The sequence below is a fragment of the Chrysochloris asiatica genome, unplaced genomic scaffold (assembly GCF_000296735.1).
Source record: "Chrysochloris asiatica unplaced genomic scaffold, ChrAsi1.0 scaffold00030, whole genome shotgun sequence".
Taxonomy (NCBI): Eukaryota; Metazoa; Chordata; class Mammalia; order Afrosoricida; family Chrysochloridae; genus Chrysochloris; species Chrysochloris asiatica.
This window is the reverse complement of record NW_006408548.1, coordinates 2,566,359-2,576,630: the sequence shown is the minus strand read 5'-3', so window position 1 is coordinate 2,576,630 and position 10,272 is coordinate 2,566,359.

Sequence of the window (10,272 nt, the reverse complement as noted above, 5' to 3'; positions counted from 1 at the left end):
CAGAAGAGTTGTGGGATGACATCAAGAACATCATATAGGTAGAAAGCAAAAAGTCATTAAGAAGACAAGAAGGAAGGAAAAGTTCAAAATGTATGTCAGAAGAGACACTGAAACTTGCTCTCCAGCATAGAGATGCTAAAGCAAATGGAAGAAATGAGAGGGTACAAGAGCTGAACAGAAAATTTCAAAGGTCAGCTGGAGAAGATAAAGCCAAATATTACAACAAATTGTGCAAAGATCTGGAGTCAGAAAACCAAAAAGGAAGAACATGCTCAGCATTTTTCAAGCTGGGGGAACTGAAGAAAAATTCAAGTCTCGTCTTTTGTTATTCAAAGATTCTCTGGACAAATTATTGAATGATGCAGAAAGCATCAAAAGAAGATGGAAGCCCTCAGAGCAAACCCCCTTCTAAGACTAAGACTCAATGGGAATGCATGCTCTGATTGGTGACCACGTTCGTTACCAGTAAGGGGAAGTGAGGGAAAAACAGCAATGAAGCTGCGAGCTAAGCCCTACAACATTCAATAGAATAGGTGGAGACCTGGTTGTCCAGAAGTGTGGCAAGACCTGGGCCCAGAGTCAGTGACATAGCCACAGAGGACTACAGTGGAGAGTGAAGCATCCAGCTGATAAGAAGAGAGGTCACATGCACAAGAACACCCACACTTGCATGTAATACCCACTTGACCTGTCTTCAATGACTGGATGATCAGAGCTCAACTAGAGGAAGAAAGAAGAGGAAAAAAAGAGCAATCTGATATAATTTGATGAACTTGACCTACACCTATGGAAGCAGTAGCTCAAAAGAGGGAACAAATCTTTACAGCAAGGATCATTCCCAACCCCTCCATACACAGAGTAGACAGGAATGGGAAACTTGGACATTGGCTACCCAAAGGGGGGGAGCGGCTACAAAGGCAAGAAGTGACTGACTTACAAGCTTTCAAGTGGGAACCTAGATCCAGAGGGCATGGAAGAAGGTAGACTCTCCACTGAGTAGTATCCAATATGTCTGGGGGGAGGGGGCTGATGAAAGGAAATGTGGATATGCCTCTTGTGATACAATAGTGAATAATTTTTATCAGGACTGATTGTGAGGGTTGGAAATGTAAAGGTAGACGTTTTGTAGCAAGGAGAGGAGTGATTAACTTTGCATTCTAGGAGCGGAGTTCCCTGGGACCATCAAGTGAGAAGAGCGGAGAGCGGGACCCTACCCAGAGAAGCAGTGACACCAGAGATGGAGGCAGAGTCGATGATGTAAAGAGATGGAGTGGCTGGGGACTTTAGACCCAGAGAGGGAGAGGGGCTGTGTGCTGATGACTGGGGGACAGGCTTGTAGGGTATATACCTTTTGGTTGGTTGATGCTTCATGGAGAGGATTGTAACCATGTCAATGAAATGATATACGATAGGATGAATGTAAAACTAATGTTTTCCCATGTAAGCTATCATGCAATTCACAATAAAACATTTAGAGAAAAAAAAAAAGAAGATGGAAGGAATACACAGAGTCACTGTACCCACAGAAAATGGTTGATGTTCAATCGTTTCAAAAGGTAGCATATGATCACGAGCCAATGATACTGAAGGAAGAATTCCAAGGTGCATTGAAGGAATTAGCAAAGAACAAGGCACCAGGAATTGATGGGAAAAAATTGAAATCTTCCAAGAAAGTGAGGCGGCACTGGAGGCACTCACTCATCTATGACAAGAAATTTGGAAGACAACTCTTTGGCCGTCTGATTGGAAGAGATCCATATTTGTGCCCATTCCAAAGAGAGGTGACCCAATGGAATGTGGAAATCATCGGACAATCTCTTTGATACCCCATGCGAGTAAAGTTGTACTAAAGGTAATATAGAAACGGCTGCAAGCATACATTGACAGAGAACTTCCAGAGGTTCAACCTGGATTCAGAAGCAGCCGTGGAATGTGGGATATCATTGCTGATGTCCTATGGATCTTGGCTGAAAGCAGAGAATATTAGAAAGATGTTTACCTGTGCTTTATTGACTAAGCAAAGGCTTTTGATTGTTTGGATCATAACAAGCTATGGACAACATGCGAAGTATGAGTATTACAGAACACTTAATTGTGCTCATGAGGAATCTGTACCTGGACCAAGAGGCAGTTGTTCAAACAGAACATGGGAACACTGACTGGTTTAAAATTAAGAAAGGTGTGCAACAGGGTTGTATTCTTTCACCATACTTATTCAACCTGTATTCTGAGCAAATAATCCTAGAAGCTGGCTTATAAGAAGAAAAACGTGGCATCAGGATTGGAGGAAGACTCATTAACAACCTGCGATATGTAGATGATACAACCTTGCTTGCTGAAAATAAAGAGGACTTAAAGTATTTACTGATGAAGATAAAAAACCACAGGCTTAAGTATCTCAATATAAAGAAAACAAAAATCCTCACCACTGGACCAATTAACAACATTCTTATCAACGGAGAAAAGATTGAAGTTGTCAAGGACTTCATTCTTCTTGGATCAACTATCAACACTCAAGGAAGCAGCAGTCAAGAAATCAAAGGACATATTGCATTAGGCAAATCTGCTGCACAAGACCTTTTTAAAGTGCTGAAGAGCAAAGATGTCAGCTTGAAGACCAAGGTGCGCCTGACCCAAGCCATGGTATTTTCAATAACCTCATATGTATGCGAAAGCTGGACAGTGAATAAGCAAGACTGTAGAAGAATTGATACCTTTGAGTTATGGTGTTGGAGGAGAATATCGAAAGTGCCATGGGCTGCCAAAAAGAACCAATAGATCTGTGTTGGAAGAAGTGCAGCCAGAGTGCTCCTTAGAGGCCAAGATAGCCAAACTTCGTCTCTCATACTTTGGACATATTGTCAGGAGGGACCAGTCTCTGGAGAAAGATATCATGTTTGGTAGGGTGAAGGGTCAGAGAAAACCAGAAAGAACCCCAGCGAGATGAGTTGGCAAAGTGGCAGCATCAGTGGGCTCAAGCATGGCAACGATAGTAAGGTTGGCCCAGGATTGGGTAGTGTTTCTTTCTGCTGTGCATAAGGTCACTATGTGTCGGTACTGACTCCATGGCCCCTAACAACAACAACATCAACAACACGTTCCTGAATCTCTGCCATGTGCTCTGCTTTTAGGCAGAATTTTGACTATCAGGGACTGATTGTGAATGCCTCTATGTGACTCAGCCACACTGCACCCCTCATTGAGGTGTCCATGAGACTATACTGAAACTGTCGGTTTACTTAGTCCTACTAACTGTAAATCCCTTGAGGGCATAGCCTATGCTTTCACTATTGTTGCTGTTGATTCTGACTCCTGGTGATTCCGTAGGTACAGATTAGAACTGCCCTGTGGAGGGTTTGAAAGCAGCTCACCAGACCTGTCTTCTAAGGTATCTTTGGGTGGGTTCAAACAACCAACCTTTTGGGTAGTAGTCAGATGCTTAACCATTGGCACAACCCACGAGATAGTACTTCAATACTCAAAAAAAGAGAGCGAGAGAGAGGTGGGGCAGTAATGTGGCTACCATTTTACCAAAGTCTAACATCTAGTGGCTGGTGGTAGTTGTGTGCCATTGCATTAGTTCCAACTCATAATGACCCTGTAAAGGATTTCTGAGGCTCTAAATTTTCATGGGAGCATAGAGCTTCCTCTTTCTCCCATGGATCAGCTGGTAGATTCAAACTGCTGACTTTGAGGTTAGCAGCCCAATGCATAATGCACTCTGTCACCAGAGCTGACATAGCACCTAGGAGGCACTGACTAATACACTGATTGTTAAATGAATGAATGAATGAATGAATAAGGTTGCCTTGGATTTAACAAAGAGTTGTCAGTTATAAGCATTTTGTAGAATGTATTGGAGCTCTGGTGGCAGACTGTATTACGTGTTGGTCTGCTATCCTCAAAGTTCAAACCCACCAGCTGATCTATTGGAGAAAGAGGAGGCTTTTGCAGTGAGATGGAGTGGCTGGAGACTCTAGACCCAGAGAGGGAGAGGAGCTGTGTGCTGATGACCAGGGAGCAGGCTTGCAGGGTATACCCTTTAGTTGGCTGATGATCCATGGAGGGAATTGTAACCATAGCAATGAAATGATATATGACAGGATGAATGTAAAGCTAATGTTCTCCAACTATCACATAATTCACAATAAAACATTTAAAAAAAAAAAAGGCTTTCTGCTCCTGTGAAGATTTACAGCCTTGGAAACTATACATAGATAGGGTGGCTATGTGTTGGCATGGACTTGATAACAGTGGATTTTATTTTGATTTAAAAATATATTGTTTCCATGTAGAAGTGATCTTTAGAGAATTTTCAGATGGAAAGTTCAAGGACTTAAGTTATAGGATCTCTGAAATGGAGAAGGGGTAATCCCAGTGTCTAGAAACATGGAAGCAGATAATAGCAGTAAGTTGTCAACAAGAGAAAAGGAGTTGTTGGGACCAATATGATGTTTCAGGAGCTTGCTCAATGAGGAGGGAATGAAAGTCCAAGTGGGCCTCACATTCTATCTCTACTATACAAGTAACATGAGCACTAATCTTTTGTACCAAAGTGAAGGCTTGGTTATTCCAAGAATATTGCTCTATTTGAATACCTGAGATGGATGGCTCCTAGATGGCTACGAGACAAAATTCTGATGCCCAGAGTAGAAAATAAAATCAGATTAAATGGTCACAATCTCCTTTTTCCATCCCTTGTCTCTCTGTCCCTCTCAACAATCAGAATTCCAACTTGAACCAGGCTAGCTGCTACAGGGTTGGTTGTAATGAGACAATACAGGCAACGTTCAGAACAGTGTCTCATGGATGTATCCAATAAACTTCCTTTTATCAGTTTATCAGGCAATCACAGAAGCTTTGAATAGAAAGATAGACAGATTAGTCTTCTACCCACTAAGTGTTTCCCACCTAACTCTTCCTTCTCAAAGGTTAGCTGCTGTTGAGTGGGCTCCTGTGGATGATGGAACAAAATGCTGTCTGGTCTTACCCCATCCCCATGATTGGTTGTGGGTCAGACCATTATAATTCATAGGGTTTTGCGGGGCCTGAATTTTCAGAAGTGTTACCACACCTTTCTCCCTAGTCTGAGTCTAGAAAGGCTGCTGAATCCAGTTCAGCATTATGGTAACACAGAAGGCAGGTGATGATGGTCAATGAAGCGCTCTGGCTAGAAATGGAAATGAGAATCCCACCACTGAACCACGACTGCCCTCAGTCATGGGTATTTACCGCAAAAGTCCTGGATTTGGTATTTAGGTTCCAGGTAATCCCAATTTTAGAGTACAAAATGATGAAGGACTCATGAAGAACCCTTGGGGGCCCTTTGGTGTCATTTCTCAAGTACTTCATTTACTGTATTTGTCCTTGAAACTTTGCATATGTGTGTTGGTGTCTACCAAACATGGCAGACGGTGTACAGATGCAGTCACCCACAAGGAAAGTTGTGGGGTTCCCATCAGACAAAAGGTGAGAGTTTGTGTCGGTCTGCAGTGCTTCTCTGCCCACTCTCAGTCTCCTCAGACTCTATCAGACCTCAAGAAAGGGCTCCCTTCAGGGGAAAAACCAAGACCAACTATTTGTCTGCTCAACTTCAATTCTATGTAACATCACTCACTTCTTTCAGAGAAACCCACTCCTCATTGAACGTCTCAGGTTAATTACTGGGGAATTTGCTGTGTGTGAAAGAGCAAACCAAACATGATAGAGAATGGGCTATAAGCCAGTGAGTTTTGTCAGCAAGGGAGGCAGGATCTTGGAAGCAAGCCATCATCTAGTGTGGAGGATTCCTTGATATTGGAACTGTGTTCCGATTTTGGAGTATACAGTTCCACCTAGACAGGCCAATCTGAGCAACACAGATGCGCACAAAATTCATCGTTCATTCGCCAAAATCTGGGGCTTACAGCATGTATCTGACCTGACAGCTAAGCCAGACAGGGGAGATGAAATATTGATCTTTTGTGTTAGGAGTTCAAGTATAAAATGGTCTCCCTGAAGCTCAGTCAGTCAAGGCAACGCACATCTGGGAAAAGAGTGTAGGATGTTGGGGTAACATGCTTGGGTTTGAGTTCTGGGTTAGTTACCACTTTCCTTAACTCTCAATTTTATTACACTGTAAACTGATTTGCACATTACCTGTCCTGTTTCTTCTAAGACTGCATGGGATACTGTATGCCAAATAAAACATTAAGAACATTTTATAAATATTATTTATGTCATTGTTAAGTACCATAAAAGTTGAAGAAGTACCTTGGAACTTCAGAGGACATAAAAATGTTTTCTGCTTGTTTGTTTGTTTGTCTCAATAGATGTTCTTACACCTTATTAGAAACCCATGTTACAAAGTTGGACAATTTTTGGGTCACTCAGGAAGTTCCTTGGGGTTTCAAAAATACGCTGTTTCAGTATATTATCATCTATCTGGAGTGTACGCCATGAATGCATGAACAATATTGTTGTTGTTAAATGCCATTGAGTAGGTTCTGACTCAGAATGACCCTCTGAGTTTTCCAAGGATTTAAAAAAATCTTTGCAGAAACAGTAAGTCAGGCTGGTGGACTCAAACCGCTGACTTTGTGGCTCACAGTTCAGTGCTTATTCTATGGAACCACTACTCTCCAGAGTACAATATGTTGTTGTTGTTGTTAAGCGTCGCTGAGTAGGTTCCAACTCAAAGTAACCCTGTATAGAGTTTCCAAGGAGTGGCTGGTGAGCTTGAACTGCTGACTATGCAGTTCGAACCACCCTTGCAGTCCAGTGCTTATCCTACAGTGTCACATCAGAACTCCAGAACAATATAAATGGCATTAAATGGTAGTGTGGTAGATTATGAGTTGGGCTGTTAACCGCAAGTTCCGCAGTTCGAATCAATCAGTTGCTCTGCAGGATATCTATCTGCTCCCATGATACTGTCTGCTCTCATCCAGATTTATAGCCCGGGAACCCTATATAGGGTCGCTATGAGTTGGAACTGACTCCACAGCACACAATCACCCAATGACTTCTGATGCTACCTCTTAATACGGCCATGAAGCTGTCGAATTGTTAAACAATTTCATTCTGGCTCTCTTGGCAGGCTCACTCTGTGGAAGTTCCTTCCTGGAACACACTCTCTCTCAGAATTCAGTTGCCCTGATATTAGAAGCCTAAGCCAGGTAGAGAGACTACATGTAGAAGCTTCAGTTGACAGTACTAGCTAAGCTCAGACTTCAAGTCATCCCAGTGAAGGAATCTCCAGATATCATGGGGAACAAAGACAAGCCACACTTGCTGTGCTTGTCCAATTTCCTGACCTATAGTCATTTGAACCACAAGGTCGGTGATTGCCGCTCCTTGGAAACCCTATACAGGGTCGCTATGGGTCGGAAACAACTCGACAGCGCTTAACAACAAGTAGCTGTTATTTTATCATACTTATGCAAACTTATTGAAGTGACTTGTTACACAGAAGTAGACAACTACCAAAACTGTACACGATGATGAGGACTGGCCCTTGAGCTAAAACTTTATCATGTCAACACTGGAAAGTTGCTTGAGTTTGGAGAACCAGTGATTGGAAACTTTAGGAAAGTAGAAGACTGAGGAAGGCCCCACTGAGTTCTTTGCAGTCAAGATCCTGAATCTCTCGTCTTGTTCCTGGGTTCAGGCTGTCCACTAACAATCTTAGGTCAGTGCCGGAGGTTCTTGATGAATGATGTTCCTCCACCCTTTCTATGGAAGTTCCTCCTCCTCTTCCAGTCTGCATCATGCTTTATACTGTCTCTTTCACCTTAGGGTCCTTTAGCCAGGCTATTGAACTAAACTGGACACTTAGGGATACAAAGAAAGGATGGTGCCATTTCTTCCATCTTGCACCCCGATTCCAAATGACAGCTAACCCATTTCTGTGGGGAAATGTAATAGAGAATTACACTAGCGTTTATAACCAACTTGCCATGGCCTGCCAAAAGAACAAACAGATCTGTGTTGAAAGAAGTGCAGCCAGAGTGCTCCTTGGAGACCAGGATGGCCAAACTTCGTCTCTCATACTTTGGACATATTGTCAGGAGGGACCAGTCGCTGGAGAAGGATATCATGTTTGGTAAGGTGGAGGGTCAGAGAAAAAGAGGAAGACCCCCAGCGAGATGGATTGGCCAAGTGGCAGCATCAGTGGGCTCAAGCATGGCAATGATTGTGAGGTTGGTCCAGGATTGGGCAGTGTTTCATTCTGTTGTGCATCAGGTCACTATGAGTCAGTACCAACTTGATGGCACCTAACAACAACAATAACAACAATGACTATATAGCAGGAGTCCTGGTGTGGTACTATAGGATAAGCACTGAAGTGCTAACCACTAGGTCAACGGTTCAAACCCAGTACTGCTTCTCTGAAGCCCTATACAGGATTGATATGAGTCAGAAGTGACTGGATGGCATTTAACAACAACAACATAACAAGTGCCATGTGAGATTCTTATTGCACTTAATTTAAAATCCCATGATGAGGTGGGGATCACACTCCGGAGATGAGAAAATGAAACTGCTTAGTGAACCACCTGTCAATGTTAAATGATAAAGCAGGAACACGAACCTGTGTTTTTCTTCCCAAAGCCTGTCTTGTCTCACAATGGGAGACAATGCTGCTGCTGTTTGGGAGTCTGGAGGACTTAAAACTCGTGGGAGGCTTCCTTGTATGTGGGAAAGCCCCTTGGGGCTCCAAGTAGAGCAACAGTCTGATGGGGATCAGTTCAGAATCTTCATTCAGCATTTATAGACAACCAGAAACCTGTTGGATTTCTAGTTCTAACAAAGTTCAGGGCCAGAGGGCTGGTGAGCAAGGGACAACCCAGAAAAAAATGCCCCAGCTATGTCAGATTTAGAATAGAGTCTAGGCTTACCCCAAACCAGCTTGTAACCATTATCTGGACATTGGTTGATTGATCTCCTAACCACATGCTTTAGTCCATTCTAGCTGTATTTGCTACCACAGACCAGACAGTTCCCTCACACTGACTAAGAAAGTGATTTCAGAAAATGACTTTGTTCATAAGAGTAGAGAAACAGACCACACACAAAATCATTTCCTATTTATCTTATCTATGGCAGAGACTTACTTCTTGTTGAGGAAAGAATACGGTGCGGGACTAGGAGGTAGGGGCAAGAAACAATCCAAACTCAGATTAGTGTTAAACAATTTCATTCTGAATAAACTGGATTTACTGAGAAACAAAGGCTGATAGACTGATGGAGACAGAAAGAGAGGCACTAAGGAGTCTGAGGTAAAGAAAGGAAAAGACAGAACAGAAGGGAAGCTAGCCCTAGAATGGGGAGGGCTTTATAAAGAAGCAATTTTGCCTCTTCCTTCATTACTTTTTTGTTCTTGTTGCTGAAACATTTTAATGTGAATTGAGTGAAGGTTTGTTTACAGAGAAGACCATCATGTTCACATTCAATAAATCATACACTTTGTTTCCCTTCAGTGATTGCAATCCCCTCCATGTAACAATGGTTGTCCTGCTTCCTCCCTGTGGTTCTTATTTCCATGATATCTTCCTTCTGAAATTTGCCCTTAGGTAAATGTTGCTCTCTGGATCTTCAGTAGTTGACCTTTCCATGGTGACTACACCTTTTAAGTGCTGTTGTCCCATATATACCTACCTACCACTTATTTGAAAATTGGCCCACAAGGGTGGGATCCATTCCAGACCTGAAAGATGAGTGAGGGTCACAATCTCAGTTTCCTTCCATCTCTTTCTGAACAGTCACCCTACTTTGTGTGTGTGTGTGTTTTGTTCCACACTACCTTCCACTCTAGCCAGGAATTTCTAATGTGATCCCTTTCAGAGCAGTTGGTGGTGGTAGTCGGGCACCAACTAGTTCTTCTGGTCTCAGAGTTGTGGAGACTGATGTTCATGTGTTCCAAGTTTCAAGCATCTTCAATTTTCAGCACTCTTCTTTCTTTTACACACGGAGAGACTAATTTTGCACCTTAGGTGGCTACTCATGAGCTTTTAAGATCCCAGTTGCTACTCATCAAAGTAGGGTGAGTGTACTTTGCTATGTCAATTGGTCCTGGTATCCCCTGAGACTATTGTCCTGTGCCCCTAGGCCTAGTAACTTTCCTCAAAGTGTTTGGTAATGTCAAAGAAGTTTTCATCATTTTACCCCCAGTATGTTCTATCACATTCATAGATGTTTTCACAGCAAAAGTAAATACCCAGGTACAAATATCCTCCATCAAACCTTATATATTTGTGGGTATACTCCTACTCTCTCTCCCACTCCTGTTCA